Genomic DNA, 19,831 nt, shown 5'->3' with positions numbered 1-19,831 from the left:
AGTTTTGTATTATTTTTTACCCATCTACCAATAGGTGCCCTTCTTGGCGATGCATTGTGAAACCTCTCTAGTGTTTGTGGTTGAATCTGTGTTGGAAATTCACTGCTCGACTGAGGGATCTTACAGATAATTGATTGTGTGGTGTAAAGAGATGTGGTAGTCATTCAAAAATCATGTTAAACACTATTATTGCACAGACGGTCCATGCAACTTATGTGACTTGTTAAGTTAACTTTTCCTCCAGAACGTATTTAGGGTTGTCATAACAAAATAGTAGAATACTTATTGACTCAAGACATTTCAGCTTTTTGATTTTTATAATTTGTATACATTTAAAAATATTGGGTATTGTGTCTCGGCCAGTGCCAAAAACACATCTAAATTGAATACATTTTTAAATTCAGGCTGTAACACAACAAAATGTGGAAAAAGTCAAGTGGAGTGAAAGTTTCTGAAGGCAATATGTTAGGGAGCATTATAAAACACATGGGTAAATGGGACGAGATGGCAGGGAAGAAAACATAGAAATGTCCTGCATTTGTGGCTTTTCCGATTTTATTTTATTTAACAGCTAAAATATATGAATATACACATTTGAAAGGACAATGGTGCACTCTTGTGGTTTGTAGTAATGGTACCATGAAAGGGTTTGGTTGCTGTCCTATTTCCAACCAGGCCCTGGTTCTGCATCCTTCTTTGGCACTACCATTAAACTAATAGGGGTTTAAATGTCGGTCTATTTCCCTACCTGCACTTCCTGGAAAGGTGTCGCTGACAATTATCTCTGTTTCATGACAGGTGGTAGTCTGGATGTCTCATGTGGCAGATAAGAGAAATGCAAATGAGCTGAACAAGCATCTGCTGCCCAGGGAGAGGGAGTCGTTTAATGCCAACCAGAGGCGGGCATAAAAAAGGTCCTGGGATGAGTGTCATCAAAATGACTCACCCAAACCTTATCCCCCAACGCCGCACACACCAACACACGCTCACACACACACACACACACACACACACACACACACACACACACACACACACACACACACACACACACACACACACACACACACACACACACACACACACACACACACACACACACGCTCACCCTAGCTGTTTGATGTTGAAAAGGTCCACAGAGCAGGCGAACATTTGCTGGGGTTGGAGGTGGAGAGAGGACGTTGATGTTTTTTCATAGGTCATCTCTTCATTACACACCTGGGGGATGGAATTCAACAGGCATTTATTCAAAGAGGAAAGTTAGACTGTTTTGCCTCAGCACTAACTCAATTCCAAATCCAATTGTACTAATGCACCAAACATAAACAGAGAGAAACGGTTTCAGTTTGTGGAACAACATGTGAGGAGAATGTCAACATTTTCATCAACTTTATCTGGGTTATAGGCCCATTGAAAAGACTGCAGTTGGTAGAAGAAACCAAGAGAGAGACACACGTACACACACACACTGGTAGGTCTATTTTAGTCGTCATTTCCTCATCTTAAGCCTCATATTTCACAAAGCTATACATGGTGTCTGCTGGTTGGCGGCAATAATGTGTCTGCTAGCTGGCGGCAATAATGTGTCTGCTGGCTGGCGGCAATAATGGAATTACTTGTTTAGTAAATAAAGTTAGAAATTCAAACATTGCAAATTGTTAAATTAATTTTTTTCGTCCACTCTTTTTTTAACATTGAATTTATTCCACCTTTATTTAACCAGGTAGGCAAGTTGAGAAGAAGTTCTCATTTACAATTGCGACCTGGCCAAGATAAAGCAAAGCAGTTTGACACATACAACAACACAGAGTTACACATGGAGTAAAACAAACATACAGTCTATAATACAGTAGAAAAATAAGTCTATATATAATGTGAGCAAATGAGGTGAGATAAGGGAGGAAAAGGCAACAAAAAAAGGCAATGGTGGCGAAGTAAATACAATATAGCAAGTAAAGCACTGGAATGATAGATTTGCAGTGGGAGAATGTGCAAAGTAGAGATAGAAATAATGGGATGCAAAGGAGCAAAATAAATAAATACAGTAGAGGGAGAGGTAGTTGTTTGGGCTAAATTATAGATGGGCTATGTACAGGTGCAGTAATCTGTGAGCTGCTCTGGCAGCTGGTGCTTAAAGCTAGTGAGGGATATAAGTGTTTCCAGTTTTAGAGATATTTGTAGTTTGTTCCAGTCATTGGCAGCAGAGAACTGGAAGGAGAGGCGGCCAAAAGAAGAATTAGTTTTTGGGGGTGACCAGAGAGATATACCTGCTGGAGCGCGTGCTACAGGTGGGTGATGCTATGGTGATCAGCGAGCTGAGATAAGGGGGGACTTTAACCAGCAAGGTCTTGTAGATGACCTGGAGCCAGTGGGTTTGACGACGAGGATGAAGCGAGGGCCAGCCAACAAGAGCGTACAGGTCGCAGTGGTGGGTAGTATATGGGGTTTTGGTGACAAAATGGATGGCACTGTGATAGACTGCATCCAATTGATTGAGTAGGGTATTGGAGGCTATTTTGTAAATGACATTGCCGAAGTCGAGAACCGGTAGGATGGTCCGTTTTACAAGGGTATGTTTGGCAGCATGAGTGAAGTGTCAGGATTTGGCCAGGGTTGTTCCGGGTTTTTTCACTAGATGCCAATTGTAGATTTAACCTTATGTTTTTTCCCTTGTCCCCAGATGTTTGATGTGAGTCTGGATATTTAAACCCTTTGTTTCCCTCAGTTCTGTGCTCTGTGTTTGTATGTTAGCACCCAGCCCTAGTGTTCTTTTTTGTCGACCTGGACGGAATTCTGGTTTTTGTTTATTTATTTGTGAGTATCTCTTCTTTTTTGTGCTTTACCTACCACCTTTTGGAATGTATTTGAAGATTTTTTACTTTATTAAATAAAGTGGCTGTTCCATCTGATGTCAGAAGTTAAGTGAATTTTCACCAGACCCAGGTTTGTAAGTCCTGACATGAAGGATAAGTAGGAAGCCAATTCTAGATTTAACTTTGGATTGTAATGTTTGATGTGAGTCTGGAAATGTAAATGTAAATGTAGTTGTCCACCTATTCTAGGTCAGAACCGTCCAGAGGTGTGATGTTGGACGGGCGGGCGGGCAGGTGCAGGCAGCGATCGGTTGAAGAGCATGCATTTAGTTTTACTTGTATTTAAGAGCAATAGGAGGCTACTGAAGGAGAGTTGTATGGCATTGACACTCGTATGGAGGGTTGTTAACACAGTGTCCAAAGAAGGGCCATAAGTATACAGAATGGTGTCGTCTGCGTAGAGGTGGATCAGAGACTCTCCAGCAGCAAGAGCGACATCATTGATGTATACAGAGAAGAGAGTCGGTCCAAGAATTGAACCCTGTGGCACCCCCATAGAGACTACCAGAGGCCCGGACAACAGGCCCTCCTATTTTACACGCTGAACTCTATAAGAGAAGTAGTTGGTGAACCAGGCGAGGCAGTCATTTGAGAAACCAAGGCTATCGAGTCTGCCGATGAGGATGTGGTGATTGACAGAGTCGAAAGCCTTGGCCAGGTCAATGAATACGGCTGCACAGTATTTTTTCTTATCGATGGCGGTTAAGATATTGTTTAGGACCTTGAGCGTGGCTGAGGTGCACCCATGACCAGCTCTGAAACCAGATTGCATAGCGGAGAATGTATGGTGGGATTCGAAATGGTCGGTGGAAACCATGGCCAGCCGTAGAAAAATGCTTATTGAAATTCTTCCTTAAAGCCCAGCTCTGTGGGGTGCATGGCTTAAAGTGGTCCTGTTGACAGATACTTCAATCTCCGCTGTAGAGCTTTGCAGCTGTGTTAGGTTTGCAGCTATGTTTGTTCTCTTAGTTGCCTCTCTGATTAATGCACTCCTTGCCTAGTCTGTGAGTTTTGGTGGGCGGCCCTCGCTTGGCAGTTTTGTTGTTTTTTAATAATGGATTTAATCGTGCTCCGCACGATGTTCAAAGTTTCGGATATTCTTTTATAACCCAACCCTATCTGTACTTCTCCACAACTTTGTCACTGACCTGTTTGGAGAGCTCCTCGGGTTTCATGGTGCCGCTTGCTTGGTGGTGCTCTTTGCTCAGTGGTGTTGCAGACTTTGAGGTCTTTCAGAACAGGTATTTATATATATATATATATATATATACACTGAGATCAAGTGACAGATTATGTGACACTTACATTTGCACACAGTTGGACAGTTGGACTTTATTTAACTAATTGACTTCCGAAGGTAATTGGTTGCACCGGATCTTATGTAGGGGCTTCATAGCAAAGGGCGTGTCATGCTGCCCCCCCCCCCCTCCCCCCCAGTGCTTGAGGGTGCCAGGCTGCCCTGCATCACGCACCCCTATCATCCATTACACACACCTGCCTTCCCTTGTCACGCGCATCAAAGATGTTGGACTCACTCATCACCTGTTATGACCTCCCCTATATTTGTCAGTTCCCCAGCTCTATTCCCTGCTAATGCATTGATAGTTTTTTTGTCTTTGTGTCTTGTATGCTGACGCTGTTCCTGTCTCGTTCCATGTCCATTCTTTATTAGATGTTTTACTCCTCGTACCTGCTTCGTCTCCAGCGTCAACTCATGTGACAGGGGGTGATAATACATACTATGCACGCACCACTCTTCCATTTTTATTGATTTATTTTATTTATTTTAAACAAGGTATCTTTCTCATTTCACTTCACCAATTTGGACTACTTTGGATGATGTTACTAGCATTTTCCCTGCCTGTACTGTTGCCTTTTTGGACCCCCTGTGTATGACCCTCTGCCTGCCCCAGGACCCAGTCTCCTCCTGTGGACCTTTATAAACAAACACCTGCTGCGCCCTGCGCTTGAAACCAGCTCTCTGTCTCCCATCGTGTTCATTACAGGGATGAATACTTTGCAAGGCATTATATGTGGACACCCCTTCAAATTAGTGGATTCGGATGTATAGTACTACCCCCCCCAGCGCTTAGATTGACTATTGCATTAGGTTTGTTAAAATAGAGCCCTATGCGGTCGAAATAACACTCAAATTGTGAAAATTATGATATTGCCCTTTTTGTGTAAGAGCTGTTTGAAAAAATTCAGACTGGGTGGGGATGTAATTTTGGCTTGCCGTGTAACATCACCCTGTGGTCTGATTACCAACTAATGTTCATTGTTTATTTACAAATTCCCTCCTACATTTACATTACATTACATTTAAGTCATTTAGCAGACGCTCTTATCCAGAGCGACTTACAAATTGGTGAATTCACCTTCTGACATCCAGTGGAACAGCCACTTTACAATAGTGCATCTAAATCATTAAGGGGGGGGGTGAGAAGGATTACTTAACCTATCCTAGGTATTCCTTGAAGAGGTGGGGTTTCAGGTGTCTCCGGAAGGTGGTGATTGACTCCGCTGTCCTGGCGTCGTGAGGGAGTTTGTTCCACCATTGGGGGGCCAGAGCAGCGAACAGATTTGACTGGGCTGAGCGGGAACTGTACTTCCTCAGTGGTAGGGAGGCGAGCAGGCCAGAGGTGGATGAACGCAGTGCCCTTGCTTGGGTGTAGGGCCTGATCAGAGCCTGGAGGTACTGCGGTGCCGTTCCCCTCACAGCTCCGTAGGCAAGCACCATGGTCTTGTAGCGGATGCGAGCTTCAACTGGAAGCCAGTGGAGAGAGCGGAGGAGCGGGGTGACGTGAGAGAACTTGGGAAGGTTGAACACCAGACGGGCTGCGGCGTTCTGGATGAGTTGTAGGGGTTTAATGGCACAGGCAGGGAGCCCAGCCAACAGCGAGTTGCAGTAATCCAGACGGGAGATGACAAGTGCCTGGATTAGGACCTGCGCCGCTTCCTGTGTGAGGCAGGGTCGTACTCTGCGGATGTTGTAGAGCATGAACCTACAGGAACGGGCCACCGCCATGATGTTGGTTGAGAACGACAGGGTGTTGTCCAGGATCACGCCAAGGTTCTTAGCGCTCTGGGAGGAGGACACAATGGAGTTGTCAACCGTGATGGCGAGATCATGGAACGGGCAGTCCTTCCCCGGGAGGAAGAGCAGCTCCGTCTTGCCGAGGTTCAGCTTGAGGTGGTGATCCGTCATCCACACTGAAATGTCTGCCAGACATGCAGAGATGCGATCGCCACCTGGTCATCAGAAGGGGGAAAGGAGAAGATTAATTGTGTGTCGTCTGCATAGCAATGATAGGAGAGACCATGTGAGGTTATGACAGAGCCAAGTGACTTGGTGTATAGCGAGAATAGGAGAGGGCCTAGAACAGAGCCCTGGGGGACACCAGTGGTGAGAGCGCGTGGCGAGGAGACAGATTCTCGCCACGCCACCTGGTAGGAGCGACCTGTCAGGTAGGACGCAATCCAAGCGTGGGCCGCGCCGGAGATGCCCAACTCGGAGAGGGTGGAGAGGAGGATCTGATGGTTCACAGTATCGAAGGCAGCCGATAGGTCTAGAAGGATGAGAGCAGAGGAGAGAGAGTTAGCTTTAGCAGTGCGGAGCGCCTCCGTGATACAGAGAAGAGCAGTCTCAGTTGAATGACTAGTCTTGAAACCTGACTGATTTGGATCAAGAAGGTCATTCTGAGAGAGCTAGTGGGAGAGCTGGCCAAGGACGGCACGTTCAAGAGTTTTGGAGAGAAAAGAAAGAAGGATACTGGTCTGTAGTTGTTGACATCGGAGGGATCGAGTGTAGGTTTTTTCAGAAGGGGTGCAACTCTCGCTCTCTTGAAGACGGAAGGGACGTAGCCAGCGGTCAGGGATGAGTTGATGAGCGAGGTGAGGTAAGGGAGAAGGTCTCCGGAAATGGTCTGGAGAAGAGAGGAGGGGATAGGGTCAAGCGGGCAGGTTGTTGGGCGGCCGTCCGTCACAAGAAGCGAGATTTCATCTGGAGAGAGAGGGGAGAAAGAGGTCAGAGCACAGGGTAGGGCAGTGTGAGCAGAACACTGTCGTTTGACTTAGCAAACGAGGATCGGATGTCGTCGACCTTCTTTTCAAAATGGTTGACGAAGTCATCTGCAGAGAGGGGGAGGGGGGAGGAGGATTCAAGAGGGAGGAGAAGGTGGCAAAGAGCTTCCTAGGGTTAGAGGCAGATGCTTGGAATTTAGAGTGGTAAAAAGTGGCTTTAGCAGCAGAGACAGAGGAGGAAAATGTAGAGAGGAGGGAGTGAAAGGATGCCAGGTCCGCAGGGAGGCGAAGTTTTCCTCCATTTCCGCTCGGCTGCCCGGAGCTCTGTTCTGTGAGCTCGCAATGAGTCATCGAGCCACGGAGCGGGAGGGGAGGACCGAGCCGGCCTGGAGGATAGGGGACATAGAGAGTCAAAGGATGCAGAAAGGGAAGAGAGGAGGGTTGAGGAGGCAGAATCAGGAGATAGGTTGGAGAAGGTATGAGCAGAGGGAAGAGATGATAGGATGGAAGAGGAGAGAGTAGCGGGGGAGAGAGAGCGAAGGTTGGGACGGCGCGATACCATCCGAGTAGGGGCAGTCGAGAGGGAAAAGGATACAAGGTAGTGGTCCTTGGAGGGGAGTTGCAATGAGGTTAGTGGAAGAACAGCATCTAGTAAAGATGAGGTTGAGCGTATTGCCTGCCTTGTGAGTAGGGGGAAGGTGAGAGGGTGAGGTCAAAAGAGGAGAGGAGTGGAAAGAAGGAGGCAGAGAGGAATGAGTCAAAGGTAGACGTGGGGAGGTTAAAGTCGCCCAGGACTGTGAGAGGTGAGCCGTCCTCAGGAAAGGAGCTTATCAAGGCATCAAGCTCATTGATGAAGTCTCCGAGGGAACCTGGAGGGCGATAAATGATAAGGATGTTAAGCTTGAAAGGGCTGGTAACTGTGACAGCATGGAATTCAAAGGAGGCGATAGACAGATGGGTAAGGGGAGAGAGAGAATGACCACTTGGGAGAGATGAGGATCCCGGTGCCACCACCCCGCTGACCAGAAGCTCTCGGGTGTGCGAGAACACGTGGGCAGACGAAGAGAGAGCAGTAGGAGTAGCAGTGTTATCTGTGGTGATCCATGTTTCCGTGTGCCAAGAAGTCGAGGGACTGGAGGGAGGCATAGGCTGAGATGAACTCTGCCTTTTTGGCCGCAGATCGGCAGTTCCAGAGGCTACCGGAGACCTGGAACTCCACGTGGGTCGTGCGCCGGGACCACCAGATCAGGGTGGCCGCCACGCGGTGTGGAGCTTTGTATGGTCTGTGCAGAGAGGAGAGAACAGGGATAGATAGACACATAGTTGCCAGGCTACAGAAGAGGCTACGCTAATGCAAAGGAGATTGGAATGACAAGTGGACTACACGTCTCGAATGTTCAGAAAGTTAAGCTTACGTAGCAAGAATCTTATTGACTAAAATGATTGAAATGCTACAGTACTGCTGGAGTAGGCTAGCTGGTAGTGGCTGCGATGTTGACACTACACTAATCAAGTCGTTCCGTCGAGTGTAATAGTTTCTACAGTGCTGCTATTCGGGGGCTAGCTGGCTAGCTAGCATTGATTGTTACGTTACCTTAAAAGAACGACAATAGCTGGCTAGCTCCTAGAAAATCGCTCTAGGCTTTGTCTTAGATACAAAGACGGCTATGTAGCTGGCTCTCGATCAAACAAATCAAACCGTTGTACTGTAATGAAGTGAAATGAAAATGTGATACTACCTGTGGAGCGACGTGAATGTTGACCGGGTAGTTGAAGTTCAATTCGGTAGAGGTTGGCTAGCTGTTGGCTAGCTTTAGCATCTCCTACGTTAAGGACGACAAATAGCTGGCTAGCTAACCTCGGTAAATTAAGATAATCACTCTAAGTCTACACACTCTAAACTACACAATTATCTTGGATACGAAGACAGCGAAGACAACTATGTAGCTAGCTGACACTACGCTGTCGAGTCTGTTGAGTGTAATAGTTTCTACAGTGCTGGTGGACAGTGGATGTTAGCTAGCTGCTTAGCTAGCTGCTGGGCAGATACGTTAGGACGACGAAATAAGATAATTATGCAATTATCTTTGATACAAAGACGGCTCAGCTAAGAAGAAATTGCTAAGATTAGACAAATCAAACCGTTGTACTATAATGAAATGTAATTGTAATGAAAAGTTATACTACTTTGACAACCGCCGCTCATGGTCCCACCCAAAAGCAAGAGAGATTGTGCAGCATGGCTGCTTTCCACTGTATTCCATCTGAACAATCACTTAGTCTGATTTGTCTTCGATACATTTTTCTGCACGCTAATATTGCAAATCAGGCTAGTTCGTTAGCATGTCGATTTCCCAGCAGCTCCATCAAGCATCGCATGGATCTTGAAATTGGCAGCGGCAGCAACCATTCATGATGTGTCTAGAGGACTAAATGTGTGTCTAAAGGACATGCTAGTCATGGTTTGCCTGCTTCATCACAATATTGTTTTGAAAGTTCTCTTGAGGACAGATGCCCGAATTAACATTCTACTATTTAATCAATGGCATTCTCTGCTCTGCCATGTGTGATGAAGATTTAGTCTAAAGTGCATTATAGTGACTTGGAAAGACAATTACATTCCTTAAGAAAGCAAATCATTATTACGAAAATCTTTTGTCATCACTGTGATGTCACCAGATTATTTTTGGAGTATAACTTTAGCTAGCTAGCTAAGATTGAGGAACAGAACCAGATAGCCATATCTCTATGTCTGTTCCTGACTCTGTCTCTCTCTGCTGGTCTTTTTAAGGTTACCTTCTCTGTCTCTCATTCTTCAGCTGTTCTACATCTCCCCTAACTAGTATTCACTCTTCCCCACCTGTTCTCTCTTCCCCCTCTGATTTGACAACTTTCATGATAATGATGGCAAGCTGTCGTCTCGTTTGCTTCCACCTTGTCCTGTCCTGTTCTGCCTGGCAGGAGCATCCTGCATTACTTGCCTAACGTTAGAAGAGGATTTATGCAATTAAAGAACTCTGTTTTCTGTTAAAACCGCTTTTGGGTCTTCAGTTCTTAACAATATCTCTAAAGTGTTTGAGATAATGATGTTACTTTAGCAATGTAGTTACCAAAGTCTGTATTTTCAGGCCACTATAGTGTCTCCTCAGATAATGTTACTGTAGCTAGATTGCTAGTTACCAAAGTCTGAGATAAATAATGGTAGCTAGCCAAGCTGTCAGTCACCCAGAACAGAACATGGTAGCCTACTTGATTTAGTTTGTGTCTTGTCTTTTTTATGTTTCTTTTCTTTGATGACTGTACAAAATAAAATGCTAAAAGTTACAATTTGAAGAGTATTTATCATTAGTTATGTATTAGAGTGAAAACAAACTGGCTTGTGATTGGAATTGCAGCTATTAATTTGCCAGCCAGAAGAAAGAGGATAGCTATTATTATTATTATGAGCGAGCTAGATTTCTCATTAGGTGTATGTTCATCTGTGATATGATTCCTAAAATATGGTCAGCCTTCTGGCTGTTGAATGCAAAAATGAATGTATAACCCTTATGATGGATCACATGACTTATGAAAGCTCAAGCTGGAGGTCTAGCTGGTTTGACTGCTACATGATCACATTATTTGAGTTATGGACCATCAGATATGACATTTTTGCGTTTTCTCAAATGTAACTTTGTCACTTTACCAACAGGTTGATAACTTGTAGCTACACAATTCCATTCCATTCATGATGCCCTTTCTTTTGGGCTAAAGGGTCATCACTGAAGAAGGCCTGCAGGATGAGGAGGACCATGAGGTCATGGACTTCTTGGAAGAAGATGCTTTTGATGAGCAGTTACTTGGTGAAGACTAGGACGAAAGGTATGAGACACACACACACACGCAGGACAGACAGATGAACATCGACTGGCAGAGAAGCAGCTAAACTGGTTCCCCCCCTAACCCTCCTAGGTTGATGCTGATGGTGCCTGCTGTACAGACCAAGCTGGTGGTGCAGGTCATAGAAATGCTATAGCCTGGTCCAAGTTCTGTTTATGCTGTCTTGCCAACTCCTAATTTATGATAGTTGTCGTGCCATGGTACCATAACAGTTGGCTTGGCTTTACATAGGAGTTAGCTGTATAGCACAAACAGATCAAAGACCAAACTAACATTTGGCTGGTTGTCAGAACAGAAAGAGTGAAACTTCAATGTGCTACTCTAGAAATGGTTGTCTTTGTTACAGGAAAGATAGAACGAAGAATATGACGTGGTAAGGGCAAGCATTTGTGTATGATGTTATGGTTATGATGTAACTTGCACTTTGTTTTTAGGTTTGAATGAGACAATGTACTCCCCTAACCTTATTCTTTCAATAAAGTTATTGTTTTATTCATATTAAATAACTCGTGTAATGCCTTTCTTATGATATGTAAGACTCAAAGCTTTCTGAAATTTGTTTTGATGCCCATAATGTGTTTCATTTACTATCCCCATGAGAAAGTGTCTGATCACGGAAAATTCCATAGACCTTTTGAGAAATACCGTCAGTCACTAAAACAGGTGTTCCTTATTTTGTAAGGTTTCAAATAGAAATAACTATTACTGTGAACGACTTATACCTTGCAGAGCTTGAGTTGTAAAATCAATAACTTGAAAAGATACTTACAGTATATGCCATGATTTTAACTTTCATTATACCCGTGTTTATGACCCGAGATACATGTAGACAGTTTCATTTACACAAATGCATGTGCCACAATGGAGCACTCTGGCAGTTTACAATGAAGAATGCATCATAAACAGACGCGCTTGCATTTCCGTTGCGTAAATAACTGACAAGAGAATTTATGAATAATGACAACCTTTCATTGCAGTTCTAGTTTCTTTATTTACTTTCAACAACTTAATTCAAGAGTGTTTACTCGTTAGAATTTAAAAAAATAATATATATCCAGTATCATCACAAAGTCTATTTTGCAAAACGATGAAATAGACGTTGTGATGACACTGAAGATTCTACCGTGGGCCATTGAATCTCAGATGCCTAACACAGCAAGCAATACTAAGTATACAGTACTTCACAGTACTTAGTATTGCTTACTGTGTTTGGCCTCAGATGCAGAGGGCCTTTTGTCTTCCCTGTAGATAATCATGGCATTCTGCAATGAATAGATGGCAGACAGGCTGTTCTGGTCCTGCATCTGCTGGTGACCTATTGAAATCAGTACAACAATGAAATAGAAAATGATGATGCATTATGTATGCCTATTGTTTTTAATGACAAAACAAAGTATCATACACACCTGTACAGCAGAAGTTTGTTCCTTTCAGGGTCCAACTCCAGCTCCAACTGACCGGTTGAATAACATGTGCCTTTGTTGTTGTTTTTTGAAGGGGTAAGGGCTCCAGACCATCCTATCAGCCAATCAGGCTGTGTATGTAATTTCCTATTTTATTTTGTTTCCTAATGCCCACATGATCAGGCTGAGCATTTCAGTGGCACAAGGAGGCTCGGGGAAATAAAAATATATATTTTGGACAAAATTAACAGTGATTTATTAGACATAAGAGATTATTAAAACATTTTAATTAAAAAGACTGCAAAGGGGCTTTAAATTGCATAGATTGTAAAAGCCATTATGCTGCCTTAGTTATAGACCTTTTCAAGGCCTTTGACACTGTTGACCACTGCATTCTCATTCAAAGGCTGACTGAAATATGCCTGGATCATGTTTCTTGCAAGTGGTTTGATAATTATCTGTCAGATAGGACACAATGCGTGATTTCTGTTGGTGTCAAGTCTAGTTTCCTGGATATTATAAGATATTGGGACCTCTCCCTTTACTATTTACTGTATATAAATACTATTTGGTCTATCTTTTAAAACTGCATGCAGATGACACTTATGTATGCCATTGCCCCAACTGTTGGTCAGGCTATGTTGCCTTACAGAAAAGCCCTAGTTGGTTTAAAACTGGAAACACGGGCAATACTAAATATACATTATCTTGTTCTCAAATTCTCAAAAAACAGTTTCAGATGGACTACATATTTATTCATTGGATGGTTCTCCCATCAATCTGGTTCCTGCCTATAAATATCTGGGCATTAGGATTGACAAAGACTTCATGTTTAAAAAAAAACATATGGATGAGCTTTTTTAGAAATAGATCTTACCTCTCCTTAAATAGCAGGAAGCAGATTGTACATGCAGTTCTTGACTATGGTGACACCAGATTGCAGCAGCCACGTATTACTTTTAAACCTTTGGATGCAGCCTACCGTAGCGCCCTTCACTTTATCACAGGTGACAGTTTTAATAATCACCACTGCATCCTGTACCAAAAGGTTGGCTGGTCCGCATTAAAATTGTGTAGATCACTTCACTATTCCCTTTTTGTTTACAAAGCTCTACTACACAACTTTCCAACTTACCTAACTTTGCTGTTAAAATATAAAAACATGAGATACCAAACCCATTCCCACGGCTGGTTAACTCTTGAGGTTGTACCTTGTCAGCTCGGGGGTTTGAACTTGCAACCTTCCGGTTACTAGTCCAACGCTCTAACCACAATTTTCCTTGGTCTCGGACAATAAGGGCTCGTAATTTCTTCTGAAGACCAGCTGAGACCAGTGGAGTAAAAACCTAATAATTATCAGCTCCCATTCAGTCAGTTCATAAAACCACTTTGCCAGGCCAAATATCCACACACCAGTCGTGACACATTAATATCAAATCGTGGGCTTCCTACTTCACTTCATGTCCTTTATTAACATTAATGTCCTTCACTTTTGTGGAAAAATATCCTAAAACTTTGTCAGGCTTTTCAGAACTTCCTCAATTCGTTGGTAGGGAAGAGTGGAAGAAATTATTTGAAGTTGCATGCTCACTATTAATAAGGTGAGACCAAGGGGCCTCCCGGGTGGCGCAGTGGTTAAGGGCGCTGTACTGCAGCGCCAGCTGTGCCATCAGAGTCCCTGGGTTAGCGCCCAGGCTCTGTCGTAACCGGCCGCAACTGGGAGGTCCGTGGGGCGACGCACAATTGGCCTAGCGTCGTCTTGGTTAGGGAGGGCTTGGTTGGTAGGGATGTCCTTGTCTCATTGCGCACCAGCGACTCCTGTGGTGGGCCGGGCGCAGTGCGCGCTAACCAAGGTTGCTAGGTGCACAGTGTACCCTCTGACACATTGGTGCAGCTGGCTTCCGGGTTGGATGCGCACTGTGTTAAGAAGCAGTACGGCTGGTTGGGTTGTGTATCGGAGGACGCATGACTTTCAACCTTCGTCTCTCCCGAGCCCGTACGGGAGTTGCAGCGATGAGACAAGATAGTAGCTACTACAACAATTGGATACCATGAAATTGGGAGAAAAAGGGGTCAAAAATAAAAAAATGTTTAAAAATAAAAAATAAGGTGAGACCGGTGGAAGTTTTAACATATTTTGTATTTATCTATTATAGACCCGTTTGGGTTTGTGATAATTTATAGTGGGTCGCTATTTGCCCTCAGCATGCATTCTTTTCACAATTCTGAATGCCTAAAACAGTCTTTCTGAAAGTATGGGTCATAATGCTAATGTATTTATTTTTGTTATTTTTTACTTTTGAAAGTCAGGGTCTCAATTTACTGTTAGAGTTAGATTATATATTATATGCCATTTAGCAGATGCTTTTATCCAAAGAGACTCACAGTCATAAGTGCATACATTTTAAGTATGGGTGGTCCCGGAAATCGAACCCACTACCGTGGTGTTAAAATCGCCATGCTCTACCAACTGAGCTACAAAAGACCCCCAATTTCATGTACAATAGTAGAATACCCAAGGTGCAATTTCGAAATTTGGTTGTGCACCAGCAGTTTCTCTTATGTCAGTCACTGACGGTCACTGTAAGGGTTTTCCTCCTCCTCTTCGTCTGAGGAGGAGAAGCGAGAAGGATCAGAGGACCAATATGCGGCGTGGTAAGTGTCCATGGTTTTTAATATGAAAACCTCAACATGAACACAAATACAAAACAATAAACGTGAACAAAACCGGAACAGTACCGTGTGGCGAACAAACACAGACACGGAAACAATCCCCCACAAAACAACAGTGAAACCCAGGCTACCTAAGTACGATTCTCAATCAGAGACAACTAACGACACCTGCCTCTGAGAACCATACTAGGCCGAACACAGAAAACCAACATAGAAACACAAAACATAGAATGCCCACCCAACTCACGTCCTGACCAACTAAAACAAACAAATAACACAAGAACTAGGGTCAGAACGTGACAGTCACTCAATTAGTTATGTCAGCTAACAATTTTTTGATTGGTAAGTTAGTCTAGCCAACTATATAAACTTGTATTAATCATGGTTGAATACCAACCGAGCAAGCAGGGCACGTGCCCCCCCCCCCACCACACATATTAACATGGTATAAGTTATGGCCAAATGTGTAAAATTGCTGAAATTAGCATGCAAAGAAATTAACTGCAAAGATCTCCATCTTAAGGCAAAATGGGTAGAATTGCAGGGAATTATTTTTAAAACTGCAATTTTCTTATCTCTTCCCCATAAGAAAATTACTTGTAGAATTGCATTAAATTTGTTATTATGTTTAAAACATTTCTCTCCACCCCATGGAGAAAATGTGTAGAATTGCAAGAAACTTGCTTTAAAACTGCAGCATTTTCTCTCCCAATGGCAAAACGTGTAGAATTGCAGGAAATCAATTTCTCTCTGCTGTCAAGAGGTGGGCCACTGAAATGTTTCCCCCAACCAAATCTTGCTTAGGACCCCCAGAAGGGCACATGTTGAATTTCTCATTTGGGTCCAAGGCTGAAAAAGTTAACAAACCCCTCGCCCTAAAGAATCAAAACAGTGCCTTTCAGAAAGTATTCACACCCCTTTACTTTTCCTCAAATTGTTTGTGTTTCAAGGTGGGATTGAAATTGATTTAATTGCAATACTCTAATGTCAAAGTGGAAGAAAAATTATAATATTTGTTTAAAATACTAATATCTTGATTACAAAAGTATTCAACCCATGAGTCAATACATGATAGAATCACCTTTGGCAGCATTACAGTTGTATTTCTGGGTAAGTCTCTAGGAGATTTTCACACCTGGATTGTACAATATTTGCAAATTATTATTATTATTATTTTTTAAGTCAAGTTGCTTGTTGATTATTGCTAGACAGTCATTTTCAGCACAATTTAAATCAAAACTGTAACAAGGCCACTCAGGAACATTCAATGTCATCTTGGTAAGCAAATCCAGTGTATATTTTGTCTTGTGTTTTAGGTTATTGTCCTGCTGAATGATAAGATGTGTCTCCCATTGTCTGTTAAAAATCATACTGAGCCAGGTTTTCCTCTAGGATTTTGCCTATGCTCAGCACCGTTTTCTCTCTCACAGCCATTAAATGCTGTAACTGCTTTAAAGTCCCCATTGGACTCATGGTGAAATCCCTGAGTAGTTTCCTTCCTCTCTGGCAACTGAGTTAGGAGAGATACCTGCATCTTTGTAGGGATTGGGTGAATTGATACACCACTCAATGTGTAATTAATAACTTCACCATGTTCAAATGGATATTAAATGTCAGCTTTTTTTGTTTTACCCATCTACCAATGGGTGCCCTTCTTTGCGATGAATCTGTGTTTGAAATTCACTGCTCAACTGAGGGACCTTAAAGATAATTGTATGTGTGGGGTAAAGAGATGAGGTAACCATCAAACCTGGTTTAAAAAAACAGATGAAACAACTCCTCAAAGCACAACGCCTCTCCCCTATTTAACCTATATCATTTGTGTATAAAATGATATGGAGGCTACATTTTTTAATGCAGCATACAATACATTTTTGGACTCAACTTGTTGTGCTCACTTGAACAGGGAGGTGGTGTGGCAGTCCTTCATGTGGGCTCTAGAAAGAGGTCCAAAATCCCGACTTGGAATTCCGAGTTGTTAAAAATTATTATCTTCCCAGTCGGAGCTAGTTTTATCCAAGTTCCCAGTTATCTTGAACTCCCTGAAGTTTGAGATTTCCCAGTTCCGAGTTTCCAGTTGTTTTGAATGTGGGAGAAGTCATGATGGATTGATAGCATGGCCAATGTATTCAAACATTTCTGTCCCATGGCGTTACCCCCTTTTTCGTGATATCAAATTGGCAGTTATGATCTTGTTTTATCACTGCAACTCCCCTACGGACTTGGCGAATGTTGAGAGGCAAGCTGCACTGCTTCCTGAGACACTGCTCGCTTAACCCGGAAGCCAGCCGCACCAATGTGTCGGAGGAAACACTGTTGAACTGACAACTGAGGTCAGCTTGCAGGCACTCTGCCCTCCACAAGGATCAGCTAGAGGATGATGAGACAAGAACATCCCGGCCGGCCTAACCCAGACAACGTTGTGCAATTGTGTGCCGCCTCACTGTTCTCCCGGTCAAAGCCGGCTGTGATACAGCCTGCGATTGAACCCGGGGCTGCAGTGGCACCTTAGCACTCATTCTTGAATTTGTGATTTTCAACTTGTTGTGTAATGTTTGGGTCCTTTATTCTTCTTTGATAGGCAGTTCTAATATAAGTCTATGGCAGCACCCAAGATGCTTGGATTATTTTGCTCTACTCGTAGCGACGTAGTGTCCCCATGAGTGACAGCAAACTGAGCCAATCACGGCGCAACTAGAGAACATTACCAACCACTACGCTCCCTGTTTTCCGCTGTCTGATCCACCACCACAGAAAGCACTGAGCTCGGCTGAAATACCTGCTTCTTGGAACCGCCTTACTCAACAAAGCAAAAAAGAGTCTGTGTTTGTATGCAGCATTATTAATTAAATTATTATATATATATTTTTTACATTGTTTGCAAATTGATATGTGACACGTATTAATTCCAAAATAACATGCAAATAGGCAAAAAAATATATGTACTATATATACAGTATGAGTCAAAACGTTGGACACTACATTGTAGAATAATAGCAAAGACATAACTATTAAATAACATATGTAATCATCTAGTAACAAAAAAGTGTTAAACAAATCCAAATATATTTTATATTTGAGATTCTTCAAAGTAGCCACCCTTTGCCTTGATGACAGCTTTGCACACTCTTGGCATTCTCACAACCAGTAGGTGTGTCCAATACATTATGTATTTTAGACAGATCTAAAGAAGAAAGTGTGGTCTATTTCAAAAGAACAGAATAGTTCATATGTTAGGCTGGTCTGGTTATGCCATATGGCTGTGGGTGACACTAGCTCATTTATCAGACAAGATTTGCTTAGAATTCCAAAGCATTATTGTATATTTTACCAGTATGAAGAATTCAATTAAACATAGCTGAATAAAATAAAGGTTTTCTCTAAAAGATTTGAGGGAGTGCGAACATGCGGCTATTCTGTGTTGAGCAATTAACAAAGAAACATGTCTTCCTATATGCTTAATTTAGAGTTATTTATGCAACTTTAGTTGTGATCAAAACATATAAGCCCAACGTTTGGATATTTAATATATTCTAAGGCTGCATGATGCGACTCTAATGATGATTTTAAAAAAGTGGCATGAAAGACATGAGCGCCGCTTTGTTATTTGCACAGGCTGCACACATTTCATTAGTCTCTCGTTCACAATTTGACAAGCACTTGATAATTGCCACGGCCGTCGAAAGAAGTGGACCAAAGTGCAGCGTTGTGAGCGTACATTTTCCTTTTTATTTAAAATGTCGGCAACAAACGAAGAAACAACCGTGAAGCTTACGACGGCTAAGTGCCACTAACACAAGTCAACTACCCACACTGAAAGGAGGGAAAAAGGGCTACCTAAGTATGATTCCAAATCATAGACAACGGTAGACAGCTGTCCCTGATTGAGAACCATACCCGGCCAAAACATAGAATGCCCACCCAAATCACGCCTTGACCAAACCAAAATAGAGACATAAAAAGGCTCTCTCAGGTCAGGGCGTGACAATACCCCCCCTCCGGAGTCCGTACCCAAAGGTGCGGACACCGGCCGCAACACCAGAGCCTATATGGGAGGATCCGGGTGGGCATCTATCCGCGGTGGCGGCTCCGGTGCGGGACGTAGACGCCACTCCACCTCTGGCTCACCCCACTTTGGTGCCGCCTCTGGTGTGGGGACCATCGCCGCTGACCCTGGACTGGGACACCTGAATGGTAAAGAAGGACACCTGAATGGAGTAACAATAACTCAGTTCCAGGTCAGTATGAAAAATAAATGGAATGGAGCTAAGCACAGGCAAAATCCTAGAGGAAAAACTGGTTGAGTCTACTTTCCACCAGACACTGGGAGATAAATTCACCTATCAGCAGGACCTTAATCTAAAACACAAAGCCAAATCTACAATGGAGTTGCTTACCAAGAAGACATTGACTTTTCCTGATTGGTCGAGTTAGTTTTGAATTAAAATCTATGGCAAGACCTGGAAATTGTTGTCTAGATTGATCAGCAACAAATTTGACAGAGCTTGAAGAATTTTGAAAAGAATAATGGTCAAATGTTGCTCAATCCAGGTGTGGAAAGCTCTTAGAGATTTACCCAGAAAGACTCACAGCTGTAATCGCTGCCAAATGTGTTTCTACAAAGTATTGACTCAGGGGTGTGAATATTTATTTAAATTAGATATTTCTGTATTTCATTTTCAATACATTTGCATGCAAATACAATACAAATGTCTAAAAGCATGTTTTCGCTTTGTCATTATGGGGCATTGTGTGTAGTTGGGTGAGAAAAATATATATTGAATACATTTTGAATTTTAACACAACAAAATGTGGAATTGTCACACCCTGATCTGTTTCACCTGTCTTTGTGTTTGTCTCCACCCCTCTCCAGGTGTCGTCCATCTTTCCCATTATCCCTGTGTATTTATACCTGTGTTCTCCGTTTGTGTCTGTTGCCAATTATTTTTCCCCCGTGAAACCTACCAGTGTTTATTCCCC

The sequence above is a fragment of the Oncorhynchus masou genome, chromosome 23, assembly GCF_036934945.1.
Source record: "Oncorhynchus masou masou isolate Uvic2021 chromosome 23, UVic_Omas_1.1, whole genome shotgun sequence".
Taxonomy (NCBI): domain Eukaryota; kingdom Metazoa; phylum Chordata; class Actinopteri; order Salmoniformes; family Salmonidae; genus Oncorhynchus; species Oncorhynchus masou.
Note: the sequence above shows the minus strand (reverse complement) of the source record.